At 42.9% G+C, this 24,409-nt stretch overlaps 1 protein-coding gene across 3 annotated transcripts in view; it reads left to right on the forward strand.

Moving 5' to 3' along the window:
• Positions 1-24,409, forward strand: part of SLC23A2 (solute carrier family 23 member 2) — a 144,752-nt gene that overhangs the window by 17,991 nt on the left and 102,352 nt on the right. For 2 of the 3 annotated variants that reach the window (XM_035005892.1, XM_035005896.1), the window contains exon 2: positions 9,063-9,189. The exons of the other annotated variant lie outside the window; for it this stretch is intronic. The gene's annotated coding sequence lies outside the window, so the exon portion shown is untranslated. The remainder of the gene's footprint in view (positions 1-9,062; positions 9,190-24,409) is intronic. 3 annotated transcript variants of the gene reach the window in all.

The raw sequence follows: 24,409 nt of genomic DNA on the forward strand, positions 1-24,409 counted from the left end.
GACCCCTATTCTGTCACATCTTGTAGGAGCTCCAGGACCTTGACCAGGCCTCAGCCCTCTTGGGTTTTCTTACTTGTGAAGTGTGGACCCAGTAGTTTCTGAGGGTTGTTGTGAAAATGAAATTGCACAGGTATGGTACATTAACCTGAAAAAAAGTTAATTTTACCAGCAAAAATGGGTTTATTTGGGTTTATTAACTGAGAGCTGCAATTTTGGACACGCAAGCTATGTCCAACAAACAAAGGAGAAAAAGGTTATTTTATGGAGAATGAGGAAGTCGGAAGGGGTTATTTTGAACAAAAGTCCTTTGGAGAAAAGCAGGAGTTCAGGGTGAGGAGGGTTCATCTTTGGCTGAGTTGCAGGGGTGGTTAACTTCTTATATGAGATACTATGTACTTTTTCCCCCTTTTGGGACCTGTTATTGATGATTCTTTCCTGTTGAGATTCTTCTGGTGGGGTTGTAATTGACAATTTTTCCTACAGTTGGCATTCAGTGGTACTGACTCCCCCTTCTAGCCTCCTGATTCCACTTTAGTGAGGTTTCCCTTTATAAATTTTCACATTTCCCCCCTTTTGATCAAGCTCTTTCTCCAAAAGCATTGCTGATCAGCAGATTCTTCTAATTCAGTGGCCTTTTGTCCCTCAGTGCTCGGAAGGACCTTCCCTGGGCGTAATGTCCCACATTGGGGGGAAAATTCTTTAGATTGGAAACCTACTGAGGTCACATTTGAGTAACAAGGAGGGGGAGCAGGGAGAACTCTCAGGCATCTCCCACCTCTAGTGCATATTTATCAAGATTGTAAGCATTGGAGATTGTCTATTGGGTACGTCAATTTTTTATTTTTTTTAAGATTTATTTGACAGAGGGAGAGCACAAGCAAGGGGAGCAGCAGGCAGAGAGAGAGGGAGAAGCGGGCAGCAGGGAGCCTGACGTGGGGCTTGATCCCAGGACCCTGGGACACAACCTGAGTCAAAGGCAGATGTTTAACTGACTGAGCCACCCAGGCACCCCTGGGTACGACATTTTTACAGAAGTTTGATAGGCAGCAAGTACAGAATCAAAAGTATCATGACAGTTTTGAATTGTGTGATGGTTCTAAACCAGGATCCTAGATCTGAAAGTAGCCATCTAGGGGGCACCTGGCTGGCTCACTGGGTGGAGCGTTCACCCCTTGATCTTGGGGTTGTGAGTTCGAGCCCCATGTTGGGTGTGGAGATTGCTTTAAAAAAAAAAAAATCTTTGTAAGTAGCCAACTAAAAATATCCATTGGCACTGATTCCAGTTTAGGGGGGAAAAGATCCCCCTACAGGAGTCAAACCCAGAGTCCTGTATGCCTACTAGAAGTTGCCCCTTGGAACCAGTCAAGAAAATAGAATAATGAATACAACAGGAGCACTCTGAGAATTGACGGGGTTCATTCGGGAAGATATAGTGCAGGTATAAATATGAAGCAATAGCTGGTGGGCTTTTTGCAAAAGAGCAGAACTTCAAAGACCCTTTAAAACAGTATTGTTATCTCAAGAGAACTGTTCTAAGCAAATGTAGTAATACAGTAAAGTCGACAATTCAGAAACCATGAGTTTTGGATAAGAATCCACACTCCGTTAATAGTCCAGATGAAGAAGAGAGACTCTGTGAATCCTGAACCTTCTAACAGGCCAAGTATGGACATCTTGGGGAAGCTGTCTCATCAGATGCGGTCTGCTTCAGTTCCGGGATATCTTTACTTTCGGGTCATTAGACGGTGTGTAGGTCCAGGCGGGGTTTGATTTCTTTAGACAGGTCCTGTGAATGCAGGAGTCTGTTCCCTGGAGTTTGGCAGCACAAGGGTTGGTTAGCAGTACCTAAGAGGGGCCTTTCCAGCGAGGTTGAAGAGAGTCTTTCCAGAGGTGTCTTTTATAGTAGATGAAATCTCCAGTTGCAAGGTGTGATTCTTAAGTTCTCATCTCTCAAGAGTGCATGGTGAAAAGATTGCTCTACCAAAGCCTGGTTATTTTCAATAGGAGCAGCTAGGCTTTTACAATAATCAAGTATATCTTTATCAACTGTGGGTCAAAGAAGGCAGGAGCCAAGTGCGTTGGACGTTCTCAGATTATTTCAAAGGGTAAATGTCTGAGCTCCAAAGGGGTGGAGCTGAGTTAAGAAGTATCAAGGCAATGCTTTTAGGCCAAGATAATACGGGAGATCTCTGCAAATTTTTCTAGTTGAATCTTAATAGTGTCCTTAGTACATTGGACTAACCTGAGGATTGAGGATGGAAGTGTTGTAAAACTGGCCGGGCAGCATAGAGTTGCTGAAGCACCTGCTTGGTAAAATGCGTTCCTTGATTACTATGACTTTAAAGAGGTTTCTCCACATTGGGATTTTTTTTTTTTTTTCTGATAGAATTTTAGCTACAGAAGTAGCAGTGGTCTGTCTACAAGAGAGAACGTTGGCCCAGGGAGATAACCTACAATCCATGACTAAAGCATATTTAAATCCATGAGATGGGGGTAGCTGTATGAAATCCATTTGCCAAACCGCGAATGGCCCCTTAGGTAATTTCAGGTGAGCAGTGTGAGTGTGTTTTTTTGCATTGTGTTTTGGACACGTGGGGCAAGTGAGGTAGGCACTTTTTGCGGCTTTATTTCTATTTCCCCACCAAATCGGTTTCATGAATTGGGCCAGATTATTTGGTCCAAACTACAGTTTTTGTTTTTGTTTTAATCCAACCAACAATGATTAGATTCCCAGTATTGTTTTTCCTTTTCTGGGGGCCAGTTATCAGGTGTCTCTGGTCAGTTTTTCAAAATCCTCATTTAGAACATCCCTTTGGACTGTGACAGAGGTTTGGCTCTTGATTTCTTTGAGAGGAGTGTTTTGGGGGAAGTATCAGTTAGGTGGTTTCCTTTGGCCTCTGGAGAGTCGAGTCTGGAATGCCCAGGAACCTTAATAAAAGAGCAGCTCGAAAAAGTATGGCATTTAATGAATCTTGACCCTAGGAGCCATTTTTAATTTTATCCCCTTTGGAGGTAAGGGCACCACATCGTTGCCATAACATTCCAGAGTTCTGAGCTACCCAAAGACATACCAGCTACGGGTGTAAATGTTTGTGGTTTTACCTTTGGCCAAGGTACAAGCTTGACCAAGGGTGTGTAACTCAGCCTGTTGGGCTCAAGTAGCTAAAGATATAGAAGTGCTGCCTCAGTCACTTCCAAAGGAGCCGCACTAGCATTCCCAGCACAATATTTGTCATTTTCATCCTTTAAATAAGCACCATCAGTAAAATATGAAAAATCTGCCTTGGTTAGGAGTTTCCTAGGAATTGTCACAGGGAGTCAAGAGGTGATCTGTCAGTCTTAAGCAGTTGTGAGTAGTCTCCTCCGTGAAGGAGGAGAGAAGAATAGCGGCTTAATTAAGGTTATTGCAGTGAGAAGGAGTTCTGTGAGGAGCAGTTAGCGGGGGGATCTCCTAGGAAGGGAGGCAGCTGACTGAGGTGTTGAGTGTGGTGAGAATTTGGGGGGGCTTCTGCTGCATGCATCACAAGCTTGGTTAGAGGGAGTCCTGTGACTTTCTTCACTGGCCTTAACCAGAAGGGCAGTGACAGGAATGGCTCAGAGGTGGGGGCAGAAGGGACATCCCTGGCCACAGGCTCCAGTGGTTGGCTCTCCTACCCAATGGGTCAGTGATGGTCCCCCATATTTTGGGGCAAGTACTCCAGGCATTTTCTTCCTTCTCACAAACAACGAGGAAAAGGGAAGTTGATAATTAGGATGTCTGAGGGCAAGAGGCTTTATTAGGCTTTTCTTTAAAGTCTCCAAAGCTAAGTCTTTTCGATCTTTCTGAATGACAGGGTCAGGTTTGTCATTTTTAAGTGAAGCATACAATGGTTGAGCTGTAAGAGAGAAGTTTGGAATCTCAGTTTTGACAGTAGACAGCCAGTCCAAGAAAACTTTGTAATTGGCACTTAGTTTTAGGTTTTGGGAAGTTCAGGATGCCATGAAACCCACCTGGATCTAAATGTAGTCCTTGTTCTGAGATCAGGTGCCCTAAGATGAACCTGAGTTTGTGCAAGCTGCAATTTTTCTTTGAAGACTTTATGTCCTTTTAAGGCCAAAAGTTTTAGCAGGTGAATGCTGTCTCCTGTGAAGAGGTTTGAGAAAGGGAGAAGAGAAGCAGAACATATACATATTGTAACCAACAAGAGCCTGCAGAAAACTTTATATCCTCCAAATCAGCTTTTAAGGTTTGTAAAGAGTTAAGAAGGACTGCCTGTGTAACCTGGGGCATTACTGTCCAGGTTTATTACTGTTCTTCCCAAGTGAAAGCAAGAAGATACGGACTATCCTTATGAACTGGAATGCTAAAAGTGCACTATATAGAACAATTATAGTGAAGAAGGATTTGCTTTCAGTGGGGACAGATGTCAGTGTATGGGGGTTAGGAACAACAGGGCGCCCAGGGATAATGTTACTTACTGCTCCGAGGTCCTGGACTAACCTCCATCCTTGGCCACTGGGTCTTCTCACAGGTAAAATAGGAGCTCCCAGGAACTAGTGCAGGGGATGATAAGGCCCTGAGTCCCGTGGTCTCCTGTTACGGGCTTGATGCCTTAAAGGGCTTCTTTATTTATAGCGTATTCGTTCTGGGGGAGAGGTGGTGAGGGATCGGTTTGAATCTTGATGGGAGGCGCACTGTGAATTCTGCCAATATCAGTTGAGGAATCTGCCCATAAAGAGGGTGGTAGCTGACCCGATGGGGACAAATGAGCAGTGTCCCCAGACTCCCCCATCGTGCCACCAGAGATGGAGCAAATAGAAGATGTTGAAGGGTCATTTAATCCACCTGGTTGGCGATTTTGATTCTAGAATGATTTCCTTCTTTTGGGAGAAATTCTGGCACGATACTTTTCTTTTTTTTTTTTTAAAGATTTTATTTATTTATTTGACAGAGAGAGACACAGCGAGAGAGGGAACACAAGCAGGGGGAGTGGGAGAGGGAGAAGCAGGCTTTCCGCCGAGCAGGGAGCCCGATGCGGGGCTCGATCCCAGGACCCTGGGATCATGACCTGAGCCGAAGGCAGACGCTTAACGACTGAGCCACCCAGGCGCCCCGGCACGATACTTTTCTAAGAAATCTTGGCCCAGCCAATGAATGGTGGAGAAAGTAAGGAGAAAAGGGTGGGAATCTCTCAAAGGGCCTAAACAAAAGGGAATAGGGGCAGAGGCAGGAACCTGTTGAGGTTTATGAGAGGCCCCCCACTATTGGAGCTGTTTTCGTGCTCTGATGCCTGCAGGGCCTGCTTTCCAGGAGTGGTGCTGAGCGCCGAGAATGTAGCTCTGGGGTCAGTAAGACAAAGAGATTCATTCTCAGTCTGAGTGGTTTCTCCAAGCCAATTAAATTAAGAGGGGGGACTGGGAAGAGTCCCTGTCGGTTGTTGGAGCCCTGGCACTGGGAATTAGGAGGACCCTGGAAAGGCTGGCTAGAGGGCTGAAGGCTTCTGGAATGCTTAAATTTGTAACAGTCTTTTTTCCAGTGCCCAAGCCCTTTGCACCAATAGCAGAAACCGGGGGGTTTGGGTCTGTTTAGGGGCCTTCATTTGCCCGAGTTGAAAATTGAGAATTTTAGTTCGTTCTTTCAAGTGACCCTGCTGGGTGTGAGTGAGCTCGTTTGCCAAGCTAGCTAACTCTGGAGTGGACTGAGTTTCCCATTCCATGCTGGTCCTTCAACTAAAAGATCCTGGTTCTGCCTGTTAGTAAATGTAGAGTTAAAGGCTACCCAGGTGGATTCAGCCTCTTACGGAAGCCCAGAATCTTTAAAGACAGTTTGGAGTTGGTTATAGGAGTTATGACCAAGTTCATCAGGATTTTGTGTGCAAGCCTGAATTTTGTTCCAATCAGCAGGCTTAGGAAAAGCTACTGTAACTGCCCGGTGGAGATTTCCAGTGAGCGTTCTAGAATCTTGCCAAAGTTTTAGGGGTTTGTTTCTCTAAATCTTTTGGGATGTTCTCATGGGGCTAGTTTCATCCAGCATTTGGCCTGGTCCTCACCAACAAGCACATGGCCAGACTGATACAAATCTTAGAAGCCGGGGTGGTAAGTTGGAATAACCCTGTTAAATTCTTCAGCGAACATGTATCCTGAGTCACTTCAGGAAACTCTTCAGCTCTGGCTCACAGTCTGGCCTTGGTCGAGGGAACATAAGAGATTTGGGGCTTATTTGGATCCTCAGAAGACATAACTTTAAAGGGGCAGTCTTCAGGAAAGGAGGGAGTGGGGAGAGTTTCAGAGGAAGAGGGAAGTTCAGGACTGAACACAAGACAGCTGCTGCACATCCTGAGACATAGAAGGCCTCAGAAGCCCTTTTCTCCCTTTGTTTGTTTGCCTCTGTTAGTCTAGAAATTGTATTTTGCAGACAGGCAATTTTAGATTCCTGATAATGTTTGAAAAGCTTCAAAATCCCAAGGTAGGCATCCCATTCAGTTTTGACAATTTTAGAGCCATGGCTGTCCAATTAATTTTTTTTTTAAAGATTTTATTTATTTATTTGAGACAGAGAGAATGAGAGAGCACATGAGAAGGGGGAGGGTCAGAGGGAGAAGCAGCCTCCCTGCTGAGCAGGGAGCCCGATGCGGGACTCGATCCCGGGACTCGATCCCAGGACTCGATCCCAGGACTCCAGGATCATGACCCGAGCCGAAGGCAGTCGCTTAACCAACTGAGCCACCCAGGCGCCCTGTCCAATTAATTTTTGAGAAGAGTAAGTCTGGGGATATGGCACGTTCCCTGTAATGGCCATTGGAGTTCTAAGTTACTTTGTGCATGAAGAGGGACCACAGTTTTTTATTTATTTTTTTATTCTTATGTTAATCCCCATACATTACATCATTAGTTTTACCTGAAGTGTTCCATGAGTCATTGTTTGTGCATAACACCCAGTGCTCCATGCAGAATGTGCCCTCCTCAATACCCACCACCAGGCTAACCCATCCTCCCACCCCCCTCCCCTCTAGAACCCTCAGTTTGTTTTTCAGAGTCCATCGTCTCTCATGGTTCGTCCACCCCTCCGATTTGAGGGACCACAGTTTTTAAACATAAACCTGGCTAGGGTCCCAGAAGTCAGGGCACCCTCAAAACATTTTGATGACTGGGATCTCATTTCTTAGGGTTTTGTTTGCTTTTTTTCTAGAGCAAGAAAGAAAAATTCCTAAGCAGTATGAACAGTCTAGTTCTAAAAGCAATCCGAGCAAAGGCCAGCTCTGATCCAGTAGACACAGCCTCGTTCCCAGGAAGCTGGGTGAAAGGCTAGCATGGTTTCAATAGGAGTAGCCTGGTTTATAATAGGAGTTGGCCCAAAGGCCAAATGAGCATTCTTATAAAGGGCAAAGCCTTAGAACAGATCCCAAAAACACAGAGCCCAAAATCCAGGAGAAAAATTACCTTCAAATTCTAGGGTTGGTGAGAAAGCAGTGAGCTCAGGTAGCTCTGTGGGTATGGGTACCTATTTGCTCACCAGTCTTGGAGTTGTTGGCAGTCTTCTGGATCCCACTTCTAATTACCAAATAATGTTAACCTTAAAAATAAGTTTTTTTTACCAGCAAAAATGAGTTTATTTGGGGCATTAAGCCATGGCCAAACCATAGGCAAGTCCAACAGAGAGGAAGGTGATTTCATGGAGAAGGCAGAAGTTGGAAGGGGTGGCTTTGAGGCAGAGCCTGTTGGAGGAAGACACTAGTTCAGGGTGATGGTGGCTTGTCATTGGCTAGTTGGCAAGGGTAGCAGATTTCTGGTAGGAGCTGCAATGTACATCTTTCCCTTTTGGGGCCTGTCACTGATGATTGTTTCCTGTTGAGATTCTCCTGTTGGGATCTATAATTGACCATTCTTCCTGTAATTGAGTGGACTTGCTCCCCCTCCGGTTCCCCCTTATAGCCTCTCCTACTTTCTTCCCCACTCCACATTAGTGACGTTTCCCTTTATTAATTTTAACAGGTAATGGGGCTCCTGGGTGGCTCATTCAGTTGAGCATCTGACTCTTGGTTTCAGCTCAGGTCATGGCTCAGGGTTGTGGGATCGAGCCTTAAGTGGGGCTCTGTGCTCGGTGGAATCTTCTTGTCCCTCTCCCTCCCCGTCTGCTCCTCTCCTGCTCTTTGACCTTGCTCTCTCTCTCAAATAAATAAATAAAATCTTAAAAATTTTTAAAGAGGTACTTAGTACAGTGCCTGGCACATAGTGAGCAGTAGAGAAGTATGTAAAAAGATTTTTTTGGGGGGCGCCTGGGTGGCTCAGTCGTTAAGCGTCTGCCTTTGGCTCAGGTCATGATCCCAGGGTCCTGGGATCAAGCCCCGCATCGGGATCTCTGCTCAGCGGGGAGCCTGCTTCTCCCTCTCCCACTCCGCCTGCTTGTGTTCCCTCTCTGTCTCTCTCTGTCAAATAAATAAATAAAATCTTAAAAAAAAAAAAAAAAAGTTTTTTTGTTTTTTTTTTAATTGAGGTCTTATGCTAGGGAATATGGAGTTTAAAAGATTATCAAGGAAGAAACCCCAATTAAGTACAAAATTGCTTTTCCCAGGTATTCTAAAATACCATCTTCCAAAATATTTAGTGCAGATTAAGAGCCGATTTTGAAGGGAATGAGGGTGCCATGTGTGATTCTGCCCAGGGGCTGGCTGGGACCTCCTAGATGCTCCTCAAGAATGAAGGCGTCAGGGGCACCTGGGTGGCTCAGTCGTTAAGCGTCTGCCTTTGGCTCAGGTCATGATCCCAGGGTCCTGGGATTGAGTCCCGCATCGGGCTCCCTGCTCGGCGGGAAGCCTGCTTCTCCCTCTCCCACTCCCCCTGCTTGTGTTCCCTCTCTCGCTGTGTCTCTCTCTCTGTCAAATAAATAAATAAATGAAAGAAAGAAAGAAAGAAGGAAGGAAGGAAGAAAGGAAGAAAGAAAAGAAAGAAAGAAAGAAGGCGTCATAGAGCAAGTTCTAGGATTGGGCACAGCTGAGTGAGAAGTAGGCTCCTCTGTTCATGCGGAGTGCCTCCTGGTAGATTCATTATTACTCCATTTTTATTTACCATCTGTTTTTCTCTAGCTAGGTCTTGACTCTGCTAACCGGGATCCCCCTGTGGTTTCGAGCTGGGACCTCAGCAGCACGAGGAAATGTAGCTCAGCGGCTTGTAACGGAAAGCATATGGACAGGTCCACGGCACGGCATTTAGGTGCGTCTGAAACCCATCTTTTTCATTCTGCATTTCACGGTGCAATTGTGCTGACAGCCCTTTAGTGTTAGAATTCATTTGTGCTTGACCTTGTCTTTTGCACATGTCACCAACAGTCTAAATGCAATCTTGGGAATAATTAATTGTTCCATTAATGCTAATGATAAGGTAATGGACTGCTTTAGGCCAAATTCCTTGTAAGCAGATTAAAGTAGAAAAGAGGCAAAGTCTTGCCATTTACAGGTAATAATAAGTAGGGAGTAAATATTTTCATTTTCCTTTATGTGCTTTTGACTTTTTTTTTCAGTAAAAATTTGAGTACTTATTGCCAGTTGAGGCTCCTTGTCTGGGGTCCCAGGTCTGAACCCTGGGGGTAAAGACTGAAGACCTCTTTTTTTTTTTTTTTTTTTAAGATTTTTTATTTATTTATTTGAGAGAGAGAATGAGAGACAGAGAGCACAAGAGGGAAGAGGGTCAGAGGGAGAAGCAGACTCCCCGCTGAGCAGGGAGCCCGATGCGGGGACTTGATCCCGGGACTCCAGGATCATGACCTGAGCCTAAGGCAGTCGCTTAACCAACTGAGCCACCCAGGCGCCCGACTGAAGACCTCTTCTCTCTTTTTCAAGCATTCTGCATTATTACTGATATTATTACATTGCATTCCCGGCCCCCCACTCTCTCTCATCCCAAAGCTTGGTGGGCATTTTGGTTATTTAAAATTTTTTGCTATTACAAACAATACTGCGATGATTTTTTTGGTATGTATTTTAGGGAGAATACTCATAAGTAAGTTTCTAGCAGTACAATTGTTGGGTATAGTGCTTAAGATTTTTTAGTTTTTTAAATTTTGACAAATTGTCCTGTAGGGAAGCTGCAAGAATTTACATTCCTATTAATAAACATTCTCTCAAACAGGCTGTCTTGTCAAAACTAATTTATTCAGTATGGTAGGTATAGAATGTTATGTCAGTGGTACTTTTACTTTTATTTTACTTTTAATTTACAAACAGTAAAAGTCACAATTATAAGAGCTTTCATAAATGCTGAAAGGGGATCATTTAAAAAATTTTTTCATTTTCTAATAGAAAGTCTATACTTACTGCTTAAAAAAACCCAAAAAAACCCCCATGGAAATTCCAAGAGTTTAATAGGAAGATCCTTGATCCTACCACCTCATGATACCACTGTGAACATTTGTGGATTTCTTTGACTTTTCTGTGTGCAGTTTTTTTTTTTTTTCCTTAAGCAGGTATCAAATTATATGTAATCCATTTTTTTTTTTTTTTAAGATTTTATTTATTTGAGAGAGAGAGAGAATGAGAGACAGAGAGCATGAGAGGCAGGAGGGTCAGAGGGAGAAGCAGACTCCCCGCCGAGCAGGGAGCCTATGTGGGGCTTGATCCCAGGACCCTGGGACCATGACCTGAGCTGAAGGCAGACACTTAATGACTGAGCCACCCAGGCGTCCCTATGTAATCTATTCTTTTTTTTTTTTTTTTTTTTAAAGATTTTATTTATTTGACAGAGAGAGACACAGTGAGAGAGGTTCAGAACACAAGCAAGGGGAGTGGGAGAGGGAGAAGCAGGCTTCCCGCCGAGCAGGGAGCCCGATGCGGGGCTCGATCCCAGGACCCTGAGATCATGACCTGAGCCGAAGGCAGACGCTTAATGGCTGAGCCACCCAGGCGCCCCTATGTAATCCATTTTTAAAAGTAATATTTATTAACCACAAGGGAGGTGAGGGGAAGACTGTTCTGTCTGGGGATACCTGCGAGCTACGTGGTCTCTCAGCTCTCAGAGTTTCAGTTACTGTCTTTATATTTCAATTCGCACCTCTGTTCATGCACGGAGCTTCTCTCTCAGATCTCTGGTCTTCGGTGGGTGCTTGTCAGGGGTGTACTGTCACCCCCAGATCAAATTCAGCATGTCCAGACTTTGTTCATTACTTGCCTTGTCAAGCCCGTTTCCTTATTTAAAGGAGATACTCTTGTTCTTTTTTTAGAGGTCCTCTTTGACACCAAATCTTTGATTTTTTTTGTTGTTGTTGTTATTGTTCTCTTTCAAATGACTCTCTCTGTTCCTCTTTCTCACTGTCCCTTCCACCATCCCAGTTGCCGAGATCCTTACACTTGGATTAACACAGTAGCTTCTTGACCTTCCATCTTGAGATTTTTCAGTGGTGGACTGTTTTTGTTCTCCTTACCTGGCCAGAAACTCATGTTTCATAAAACTGTGTTGAGTTTACGCTGGACTCCTTTGACCCTGCAAGGGGTTTTCGTCCTCCACCTCCCATCGTATGCTGTGGCTAAGCTGTTTTCATGGCCTAGAGACTTGCCATATTTCTGCCTACCTTGGTCTCCATGGTGGTCTACCACTCAGAACTTTCTGTTCTCCAAGCCTGACCCCCCAAGTCCCACCTCCCCAAATTCATTTCTGACCATTTTGGGCCCTTTTGAGATCCTTTCTCCGAGTGCTCATGCCCAGTTTGATAATTATCATGTCTCTATAATTCACTCCTTGTCCCAGTCCACTGAAATGGCAGATGGCTTCATATGTACTCCATTTCCATCAATGCTGCTGAGACTTGTGGCAGTTTAGGAAACTAGCCAAATGGTTGGTTTGTCTCCCCCTCCCCCCCACCCCAGTACAGATCCTAAATAGGAAGTTTACAGAGCTGAGAAGAGAGAAGGCTTGCCAGTTAGTATGTTATCAGGAGCATACAGGTGATAGTTCCCTGCCTGGGTATTCCTAGCGGAGAACACCAGCTCTGCCCAGTGCCAGGAGCCTGCTGACCATGTGCCCAGGTCTGATTGCAGGCACATTTTACAAGTTGATTCGTAGATATGGAGGGACACGGATAGAAACTGGATTAGACTTTGAGCTGCGAGGAACTGTGTTTTTTTGGTGGCTGATTTCCGAGAGGCTATGTCTGGTAATTCTGGTGTCTTTGGTTTACAGACTGTGTGCTCTTGACGTCAGCGTCCCACTTTCTCATAACTAAACATGTTATATAAAATGTTCATTGTTGATAGTTCGATCAGTAGCAACAAGAGAATTAAATATTTACTGGAAAAAATGGGTACTTTCAAAAACCTATGTAAACACTGATGATGATCAGGGAGCTTGCATAAGAAGGTAAGTTAGGAAGCTGGTTACTATGGAACAGTTACTATGAAGGGACTCCAAGCACATTAGGTGAGCGCTGGCCTTTTCAGTGGGATGTGTTATAAAATCAGTGTGTTAGTGTTGGATTAAGACCAGCTGTTGATAAATTGCCTAAGTCCTTGGCTGACTTTCTGTTTGGTATGGAAAAGTCTCATCAATAAATTTGTCCCACTCCTTCTAATGATAATTTTTTTTTTTAACAAAAATATAGGTATTATTTTGTTTCAGCTTTGTCTTACAAAACCAGATCTTGCAATTCAGTAGTTACAAAGCCCCTTGAGACCCTTGGATGGACCCTGTTCGTTTTATTTAGGTTTCTTGTGCTGGTCCTGAGCTTCCAGTGCAAGAGCCCCTGGCCCCCTGAGGACCTTTCAGCTTGTGCTTGTTGTTAGCATCGGATTTCTGCTTTGGCCTTTCTCACATCTGGCTGCTCCCGCCTTCCAGGGCTGTGAGTGTGAGAAATTAGGTTATGGCACCTGCTCCCTCCATCAGAGTGCAGGCTGCTGACCTGACGGTGTAACACGGTAATGCAGGGTTTGTTCTGATGGCTGGATTAGGATACATGGCCGTGCCTGTGTTGTGTGTGTGTGTTATGTAAAAATCTTCAGTATTAGAACGTACTTTTTTGATGCAGTCTGATCATGATTACCATGGTTGTGTACTCTGCATAACTTTTCTCTTTTCCTGGTATCTGCTTTCTTTAGACCAGTGCTGTTCCGCACAATTATAATGGGAGTCACAGATGTGATTTTCTAGTAGCTAGATAAAGTTAAAACAAAAAGAAGCAGGGCGCCTGGGTGGCTCAGATGGTTGAGTGTCTGCCTTCGGCTCAGGTCATGATCCCAGGGTCCTGGGATCGAGTCCCGCGTTGGGCTTCCTGCTCCTTGGGAGCCTGCTTCTCCCTCTGCCTCTCTCTCTCTCTCTCTGTCTCTCATGAATAAATAAATAAATAAATAAATCTTTAAAAACAAAAACAAAAACAAAAAACAAAAAGAAGCAGGCACAACTAATTTTAGTAATATATTTTATAATCTAATATATAAAAAGATGATCATTTAACATAATCAGTATAATATTATTGATGAGATATTTTGCTTTTTTCCCCCATAGTAAGTCTTTGGAGTTTTGTGTGTATTTTATACTTACCAGCACATTTCCAGCTGACCACATTTCAAGTGCTCAGTAGTCACGTGGGGCTGGTGGCTCTTTATTTTATTTTTTATTTTTTTTATTCTTATGTTAATCCCCATACATTACATCATTAGTTCTAGATGAAGTGTTCCATGATTCATTGTTTGTGCATAACACCCAGTGCTCCATGCAGAATGTGCCCTCCTCAATACCCACCACCAGGCCAACCCATCCCCCCACTCCCCTCCCCTCTAGAACCCTCAGCTTGTTTTTCAGAGTCCATCGTCTCTCATGGTTCGTCCACCCCTCCGATTTCCCCCGCTTCATTCTTCCCCTCCCACTACCTTCTTCTTCTTCTTCTTCTTTTTTTTTTTTTTTGATCTCTTGTTTACTTATGTCAATGTCAGAGATCCTAGCCCTTATCTTATGTCATCACTTCACTTGGTTATATCGCCCTAATGAGATTCCCAGAGAACTTAAAGCAAGGACCATGTCCCTTTCATCTTTAAAACTTCACACTATTCTTGGACAGGCTGACTGTGTTTCAGCTCATATAGGAGGAGACCGCTATCGCTGCTTCAGTTCAGTCGTATGGGCCCTGACAGCGGTCCTGCAAATACTGGGGAATTCTCAGTGGCTCTAGGAGATGTGAACAGAACACTGGGGAAAATATGTTAAAAAACAAACACACACAGATCAGCCCTGAATACTTGGGAGTCCACAGCTCAAGTATCTTTTTTTTAGAAGTACTAAAAAAAAAAATCAAATAAATAAATGAAAAGAAAGCAGGCTTTGGAGTCTGCCATAATCATATTTGATGCTTAATTTCTCAGTGAAACTAGTTACTTATCTTTTTGAGCTCTTTTTTTTTTTAAAGATTTTATTTATTTATTTGAGAGAGAGAGAGAGAAACAGCACGAGAGGGGAGAGGGTCAGAGGGAGAAGCAGGCTCCCTGCCGAGCCGGGAGCCCGATGCGGGACTCGATCCCGGGACCCCAGGATCATGACCTGAGCCGAAGGCAGTCGCTTAACCAACTGAGCCACCCAGGCGCCCTCTTTTTGAGCTCTTAATTTTTTTTTTTTTGGAACTATTTTTTTTTTTTATTCTTATGTTAATCCCCATACATTACATCATTAGTTTTAGATGTAGTGTTCCACGATTCATTGTTTGTGGGGGCTGGTGGCTCTAGGGTGGCACAGCTCAAGGCCCACATTGTTGTTCTGTACCACTAAGTAATAGGCTCTCAACTTGTAAGCTTTTGGATTTTGCGGTATTTCATAACGTAAGCCACTTCTGTTCATGGGCTGCATAATAGCATGTACTCATCACCAAATGATACTTCTTTCAGCTTCCCTTTCATTTTTTTTTTTTTTTTTCCTGTCAAATTGAGAGGTTTCCCATTGCCTGGAAAATGTTTCTGAACCAGTTCAATAAGTAAATTGATAGGCAGTATTTCTAGATGTTATTTCATTTATTCCCTGGCTTGAGAAGGAAAAAAAAATTTTAATGTACTTTAAATTTATATAGATTTTTGTATATATAAATTTTTTAAACTAGTTTGCTATTTTACCCAAGAATCATAAATGTTTTGTAGCTTATAATTTTAAATATATTAGATTATAATTTTAATGAATATTTATGTTTATATATAATTTAAATATATATTTTATATATATATAAATATTTTAAATTATAGATTATAATACATTGAGGTTTAGGGTCCATTGAATAACTTTTTAATTCCAGTATAGTTAAAAATGTTATATTAATTTCAGGTGTACAGTATACTGATTCAAGAGCTCTGTACATTTCTCAATGCTCCCCTTCTTTAGGGTCCAGTGAATATTTCTCATTTCTTTTAAATAAAGAATTTGATGACCTAGAATAATGTGAAGAAGTACACTACTGTTTTTAGATAAAAACGGCCTTTAGGGGCACCTGGGTGGCTCAGTTGGTTAAGCATCTGCCTTAACCATCAAGCCCCACATTGGGCTCTCTGCTTCTCCCTCTGCCTCAGCCTCCCCACCGCCCCACTTCCTGCTCTTTTTCTCTCGCTCACTCTCTTTCTCTCAAATAAATAAATAAAATCTTAAAAAAACAACCAAAAACACAACAGCCTTTAGAAGTAGTTAGAATACAGGGCTCTGAGGAAATACAGGAAAATCAGGAGTCCCTGAGTACAGTAAGTTTGCAGAACATTGAGAGTGCCTCTCTTCTGACCACACCTTTCGTTTCTTGAATTACTCAGCTTCTGTCAGCAAATCCTTGGAAATGAGAAACTAAGCATCTCGTTACAGGGATTTGAGTGCTGTACTTTCTCCTTCTAGTTTGTCTTGCCTGTGTATTTAGGCAGTGACTTAAGGTTTAAAAATAGGGGCACCTGGCTGGCTCAATCTGTAGATCATGAGATTCTTGATCTTGGGGTTGTGAGTTCAAGTCCCACATTGGATGTGGAGGTTACTTAAAAAATCAAAATCTTTAAAATGATACACTGTAGAAAAATAAGAGCCAAAAGTCATAATCCTGTCATCTCGATGTAATCACAAAATCGCAAAACACTTCGGCATCGTCCCTCCATTTTCCATGTGTGTATGTACACACTGTAATGGGGATATCATGTGTGTTTTGTAACCTGCCTTTTCCTCCACTCAGGGATACATGCAGCACATTTCCTTCCTTGTCAGTGAGTTACCAGTTCTGTTACCAGTTTTAAAATCCCCACAATATTCTAAGAATGTATCCACAAAAAAATTTTTTTTTTTTTGGAGAGAGACCACGTGCGAGCAGGGAGGAGGGGTGGGGGGGAACAGGGAGAGAGAGAATTTTTTTAAAGATTTTATTTAAGAGAGAGAGCGTGCGCACGAGAGCACGAGTGGAGAGGAATGGCAGAGGGAGAAACAGACTCCCCGCTGAGCAGGGAGCCCAGTGATGTGCTCAATCCCAGGACCCTGGGATCATGACTTGAGCTGAAGGCAGATGTTTAACTGGCTGAGCCGCCCAGGCGCCCCGGGGAGAGAGAGAAAGGATCCTAAGCAGGCTCCATGCCCAGTGTGGAGCCTGACAAGGGGCTCGATCTCACAACCCTGAGATCATGACCTGAGCAGAAATCAAGAGTCAGACGCTTAACAGACTGAGCCACCCAGATGCCCCAGAATGTGTCCACAATTTAACCAACCAGTTTAGGCACTAATATTTTCCCCTCCAGGTTTGGATTATTTTATGCATTATTTTAGTGAACATTCTCATAGTGAAAAATTGAGCCTATTTTAATTATTTTGTTAAATTTCCTAAGAGTAGAATTGTTGGGTCAAAGGCTATGTGTATTTTTAGAGCTTTTGATGTTGTTAAATGGCCATCTAGAAATGTTAAGCCAATTATTACTCCCACTAGCAGTTTATCCAAGTGCCTGCCTACTGAAGGAACATTAAACAATTATTCAGTAATCTTAAGATTTGTTGAATGAGTTATAAGCAATGCATTTTAATTTTATTTGTGCTCTTCTAGATTTTTCACATTTTTTATAAGAAAGCTTATACATGACTATACTCTGATCAACAATACAGCGAGGATCACATTAAATTAGAAAATAAAAAGGGAATTTTGACAGTATGAGGAATTCTTACAGCCATGCAGACTACTTTTCAGCATGAGTGGCTAAGGTGTTCTGAGGCCAGTTCACCAGAGAACTGCCTTCCTGACCTGGTGGCTCTCTGGATAAATTTTTAGGTATACCCTCTATTCTCTGAAACCCTATTTCTTTGTTAGCCAAAACTTAGGAACCACGTAGATTTAGAAAAATGTGGATTCCTCGTCATGTGAACTCAAGAAGACTGTATGTTTGAACAACGAGGGATTCTTGGTATGAATTGTGGTTGTTGCTTTGGAGGGAACAGCAAAGGGAAGTGTGTGATTTGATTTGGATTTTGAAGGGTCTGGGAAGGATTTTCTGAGGAATTGGTAATTTAAACAGAGATCTGAAATGTGAATAGGGAATTCTCCATATGTTACATCCTTCCAGGTGGAGAGGACAGCCTCCAGCCTTCCTTCAACAATGCCTGCCATTTTGAAGGCTACACCAGTCTGTGACTCGACCCTCCCCTTACCTTTTTGCCTTCATCTAGCAACTTCTTGACTATTCCTAATGTTCCTCAAGAACGTTGGCTCCTGTCTTCTAACATTGTTTTTGAGTTGTTGGCTCTGCAGGCTTCTGAACCTCACCCTCCCTTCACGGGATCTTTTCTGGGAGTTTTACTTCCAGTTACTTCAGCTCTCCTGAGGCTTGCCCTCTCCCATATGACACTTGTGGAATCTCTGCACACATCCTGTCCTTCCCTAGGTCTCATTCGTTCTCTACTGGTTCTTGTTCTCTTCAGGCACTTTGGTATTCTCTGGCTTCCTCTTCCCTCCCTTACCCTTTGTACCCACTGTGGGTACCCCAGGGAGTCATGTGACTGTCCTCTTACATTTTGATTTCCTCACTGAATTGTCTGGGTGACTTACCAGCCTTCTTCAGTGGCACAGTCCTGTTTTTTAATTTTTCCGTGTTTTTTTGTCCCGTTACACTGGCTGGAGAGAAACCAGGTATCAAAGTTACTTTCTCCATCACCCATTTACAAGTTCTGGGCTCCGCCAGACCTTTGACTTTTTTTTTTTCTTCCCCTTATTAAGTGAGTCCTTTCACTCCTCTTTCCTCCAGTGTCCTCCGCCTCTCCTCTCCACCATGACTTCCACATCTTAGTTCATTAAGAAAACAAGTCGTCAGATAGATGCTCCCTCAACTTCCTGCCCTCCTCCCTCATCGAGCATTGAGAAACAGTGGCTATCTGTATAGATCTCTGCCCACTCTCTTCCACAGAGGGTATGAGGCAACCCTGCAGATAGTCTGTGTGGAACTGTTTTCACACATCCTCAAAGTTTTCCTGCCAGGGCCACGGGAGAGCCGCTTCCTGCTCCCTGTGGCATCGTTAGGACTTCTTCCTTTTTTTTTTTTTTTTTTTTTTTAAAGATTTTATTTATTTATTTGACAGAGAGAGACACAGTAAGAGAGGGAACACAAGCAGAGAGAGAGGGAGAGGGAGAAGCAGGCTTCCCACCGAGCAGGGAGCCCGATGCGGGGCTCGATCCCAGGACCCTGGGATCATGACCTGAGCCGAAGGCAGACGCTTAACGACTGAGCCACCCAGGCGCCCCTATTTTCACTTTTGTATTACATGTTTATATACCCATAAACACACATTCAGTATTGACTGCATGATTTAAAACCTTAAGTAAGAGATCTCTTGTGGTCTGTGTTCTGTAGCCTGCTTGCTCATTCAGGAATGTTCTCAAGGCATGTTGACCCAAGTGGCTAGATAGAGTTCATTCATTTTAAGTGCTCTCTTTTAATTCTGTTTAAGCATCAGAACTTATATATTCTGTTGATGTGTTGGTTGTGTTCTGTTAAAAACAGGGTCAAGATGCTGAGAAGTGGCATTGCTGGGTCATAGTGCACACACATCTACAACCTACTACATGCCACCAAATTGTTTTGCCAAGTGTTTGAACCAATTTACATCTCTGGCAACAGGGTGGGGAAATTACTGTTTATCCACAGTCCAGCCAGCAGTTGGTATTATTAAGCTCTTTCATACTGGCTTTATCTGATGGGTGTGGAATGACCTCTCATTAACAGGGAGATGCCACAGTTGGTTTACCCATTCACTAGCTAAAGGTGAATGATTGCAGGTTTGGGCTGATATAAATAAAGCCACCATACACATTTATGTGCAGGTGTTTGATTGAACATAAGTTTTCATTCCTCTGGGTAGATAGCTAGAAGTACTGTTGCTGGGTCATAGGGTAAGTTTATCTTTTAACTTCTTATAAAGTTAAAAGGATCTGGGCACAAACACTTTGGAAAAACATTTCATATAAAATGGCCAAAATGTTTTTCCAAAGTGTTTGTGCCATTTTACATACTGACCAGGGGTGTATGATAGTTCCCGTTGCTCTGTGTTCTTATCAGCGCTTGGTGTGTCATCTTAGCAGTTTTAATTTTTGTTTTAGCCATTCTAATAAGTATGTCATATATTTTTTAACACAAAGAATTAAATTTTAAAAACTGGATATTTTATGGGGCGCCTGGGTGGCTCAGTCGTTAAGCGGCTGCCTGCGGCTCAGGTCATGATCCCAGGGTCCTGGGATCGAGTCCCACATCGGGCTCCCTGCTCGGCAGGAAGCCTGCTTCTCCCTTTCCCTCTGCCTGCCGCTCTGCCTACTTGTGCTATCTCTCTGTCAAATAAATAAATAAAATCTTTAAAAACAAAACAAAAAAACCCCTGGATATTTTAAAAGGACTTGACGTAATAGATTTTTGTTCTCCATGGTCTTGAATTATTTTTTTTCTCCTTTAATTCAGAACTGGAGCATTGTGTTAGAATAACCAAATAGTGATAAAAGGTGGTATACTACAGTGCAACATTTGCAGGCTGCTGCTAGAAAATTTGGTAAAGGTGTTTTTCTTGTTGCTGTCAGCAAAGCTCTTTAAGTTATGGAGTCTTTGATTTACTGATTGGACTTTTTCTTTTTTTTTTTTTGGTTTTATTTCTGGAAAATACGTATTAAAACTTTACAGTGAAGAGTATGCAGTCCCCATTTTAATGACCTCTTCCACTTACTTGTGATTCCCGCCCCCCCCCAGACCTTGAATAAGATTTAATTTGAGAGTGCTTGTTCCATTCCGAGAAACAGAAGGTGCCGAAGCCGCAGATGTAGGCCAGCAGCCTTACTTACGGAGCAAGACGTTTGAGGCCCACTAGTTAATGACTCCAGCACTTGTACCCCCGTGCATGTGGACCGGGCTTCCGGGCTCCCCGGGAAGGGCTCCTTCCCCTGATCCTGGTGTGGACCGGGCTTCCGGGCTCCCCGGGAAGGGCTCCTTCCCCTGATCCTGGTGTTTGCTGCTTGGTGCTGACCAGGCTGGGCTGTAAGGGGAATCTTGGGTTTGGAGGATACAGTCTTCACAATGGATTTGCTTTGAGAGTTGGATAAACTTGATTTTACTTTCAGTGCGAGAGTTCTGGCATGTGCTGTCAGCACACATTCTGAGCTGTGCTTTGAGACCATGAACAAGTGGCCAGCCTTTAAATGTCAGAGAAGCGAATTTAAGGTGAACAGTGAATTAATTCGCTCATCTCACCCAGATGTTTACTCTTTACCATGATGCTTCCCTTTGAAGGAAAAATAGCACTCATCAACATTCATCCAGGTTTGAAGTACGTACTGTTCCGTTTCCTTTTGAGAATGTAGTCATTGGGCTTATTCCAAAATGCGTTGTCTTGCCAGATTGTGTCTCTACATGTTTTGTTTTGTTTGTTTTAAAGAGTATAGTTCAGGCAGTTCTAATATAGAAGAAAATGGAAATAGTAGCTTTTTTCTCTTATGTAATCTGGCTCCTTTTTTCTTACTTTGTTCACCATTGTTAGCATACTGATTTATTAATATGGCTCAAGATGGTTCTTTTTTTTAAGATTTTATTTATTTATTTGAGAGAGAGAGAATGAGAGACAGAGAGCACGAGAGGGAGGAGGGTTAGAGGGAGAAGCAGACTCCCTGCCGAGCAGGGAGCCCGATGCGGGACTCGATCCAGGGACTCCAGGATCATGACCTGAGCCGAAGGCAGTCGCTTAACCGACTGAGCCACCCAGGCGCCCCTCCCAAGATGGTTCTTGGAGCCAGTGGGGAGGAGAGGGCGTACTTCCACTCACATCCCATCGGCCAAAACTTAGTTATGTGGCCATGTCTAGCTGCAGGGGAGGCTGGGAAACATTGCCTGAATTTAGCTGGTTGTGTGCCCAGCCTAAAATCAAGGGTTTTAATTTTTTAAATTTTTTGTTTGTTTTTTTTTTTTTTAAAGATTTTGTCAGAGAGAGAGCACGCACATGCACAAGCACGGGGAGTGGCAGGCAGAGGGAGACAGGCTTCCCGCCGAGCAGGGAGCCCGACATGGGACTCAATCCCAGGACCCTGGGATCATGACCTGAGCCGAAGGCAGACGCTTAACCGACTGAGCCACCCAGGCATCCCAGTCAAGTGTTTTTATAGTAACAATTAATTGAGTGACAAAGGACTCTTGGAGAAACCTGCTGGTTTCTGACACTTCTGATGAAATAGAGAAGTTGCCACACAAATCAGGACAATGCATAATTGGAAATAAGTTATATATGAAATGTATTTTATTTTATTTTATTTTATTTTATTTTATTTTTTTTAAGATTTTATTCATTTATTCATGAGAGACAGAGAGAGAGAGAGAGAGAGGCAGAGGGAGAAGCAGGCTCCCAAGGAGCAGAGAGCCCGATGTGGGACTCGATCCCAGGACCCTGGGATCACGACCTGAGCTGAAGGCAGACGCTTAACCATCTGAGCCACCCAGGCGCCCTATATGAAATGTATTTTAATTCTGTTTACTTTTCCATGTTTGAAATTGTCTAAAATAGTTTTTTAAACAGTTTTGTATTTTCCAATTTACTTTATTCAGTGCTAGTTAAATGTTATAACACTAGGGGGTGCTGTTAGTCAATGAATTTGCTGTTTGTGTTTCTAGACCTATTCCTCCCCCCCGCCCTCCGCCTTGGCTTATTACCGAATCAGAGCAGTTTTTCTCCAGCTGATAATTCTAAACCTCCTTTGTTGTTTTACTCAGTTTTTCAACATTTTTCAGCATTGAAATGTCTATATATAACATTTTTTTGGAAAGACAGAAATAATCACCACATATAAGGGTATTTCTCAAAACAGTTTAGATTTTGTCCTTAAAAGGAAAGCATAAACTAGAGATTGCATTAGTCAAATTACATATTTTTAAATGCGTAATTATTTCTGAAGAGTTACTTTTTTTTTTTTTTTTTTTAGTATTTGCCTTTTAGTTGTTTTGCATCATTTTTTTGGTCCTAAATTTACTAACCTTATAGGTATTAAGATTTGAGCTGCTTCTAATTTGTCCCTTAATACAATGGGAGGGGCTTAAACTTACAATCAGATGAATGGGGGCGCCTGGGTGGCTCAGTCATTAAGTGTCTGCCTTCCGCTCAGGTCATGATCTCAGGGTCCTGGGATCAAGCCCCGCATCGGGCTCCCTGCTCTGCGGGAAGCCTGCTTCTCCCTCTCCCACTCCCTCTGCTTGTGTTCCCTCTCTCGCTGTGTCTCTCTCTGTCAAATAAATAAATAAAATCTTTAAAAAAAAAAATCAATGAACGCAAAGAAGAAATACTCAGAATCCCGATTTACAGAAATGATCACTGTAAAGTAATTGGTGTATTGCCATCTACTTTCTTAGCGTACTCGTCCATGTGTGTATACAATACTTCACAAAAGAGGGGGACTTAATATGAGTTAATGCTATGCCAGGGATGTTTTTTTCTGTGTTCATTTTGTAACTACCTACCTTTCTGAAGTATCTTATTCTAGGTTTGTAAACTCATTTTCTAAGTTAGACCCCTTACCTATAAATAATTATTTGTCTTTCATTTTCCAGTATTTAGCACTTTATTTAAAGATTTTATTTATTCATTTGAGAGAGAGATCATGAGCAGAGGGGAAGAGTAGAGGGAGAAGCAGACTACCTGCTGAGTAGGGAGCCGGAGATCACGACTTGAGCCAAAGGCAGGCGCTTAACTGACTGAGCCACCCAGGTGCTGCACCGCACCCCCCCGCGCCCCCAACACACACTTTAAAACCTTTTTCTTATTGTAGTAGTTAGCCTCCAATATAGAAGAGTGTCCTATCAGACTCCTGTTCCTGGCTTTCATGGGCACCTCTTGGGGTTTTTCAGGGCAAGAATCTCATTAGCTATGGCATGAGATGGGGATTCTTTTTTTTTTTAGATTTTTTTTAAAATTTTTTATTCTTATGTTAATCCCCATACATTACATCATTAGTTTTAGATGTAGTGTTCCATGATTCATTGTTTGTGCATAACACCCAGTGCTCCATGCAGAACGTGCCCTCCTCAATACCCATCACCAGGCTAACCCATCCTCCCACCCCCCTCCCCTCTAGAACCCTCAGTTTGTTTTTCAGATCTGTCGTCTCTCATGGTTCGTCTACCCCTGCGATTTCCCCTGCTTCATTCTTCCCCTCCCGCTACCTTCTTCTTCTTTTTTTTTCTTAACATATATTGCATTATTTGTTTCAGAGGTACAGATCTGAGATTCAACAGTCTTGCACAATTCACAGCGCTTACCAGAGCACATAGTGTCTATCACCCAGTCACCCCATCCCTCCCACCCCACCCCCCACTCCAGCAAACCTCAGTTTGTTTCCTGCAATTAAGAATTCCTCATATCAGTGAGATCATATGATACATGTCTTTCTCTGTTTGACTCATTTCACTCAACATAATACCCTCCAGTTCCATCCACGTTGTTGCAAATGGCAAGATCTCATTCCTTTTGATGGCTGCATAATATTCCATTGTATATATATACCACATCTTCTTTATCCATTCATCTGTCGATGGACATCTTGGCTATTGTGGACATTGCTGCTATAAACATCGGGGTGCACGTACCCCTTCGGATCCCTACTTTTGTATCTTTGGGGTAAATCCCCAGTAGTGCAATTGCTGGATCATATGGTAGCTCTATTTTCAACTTTTTGAGGAACCTCCATACTGTTTTCCAGAGTGGCTGCACCAGCTTGCATTGAGATGGGGATTCTTTTTGACGACCTTTTTTCTTCTGTGTTGAATGTGCTAAGAGTTTTATTTGAAAATTGATGCTGAGTTTTGTCCCATGCCTTTTTGGTTTTTGTTTATCTTACAGGCTTTCTTCTACCCACTGATGAGAGTTGTAATACTGCTTTTTTTTTCCTTTTTTCTGTCAAGTTTATGATCAGGATGATGCTAGATTCTAAAATGGTTGATAGGCTTGTTTTTCTTCTCCA

The sequence above is a fragment of the Mirounga leonina genome, unplaced genomic scaffold (assembly GCF_011800145.1).
Source record: "Mirounga leonina isolate KUSES-001 unplaced genomic scaffold, KU_Mleo_1.0 Mir_150, whole genome shotgun sequence".
Lineage (NCBI taxonomy): Eukaryota > Metazoa > Chordata > Mammalia > Carnivora > Phocidae > Mirounga > Mirounga leonina.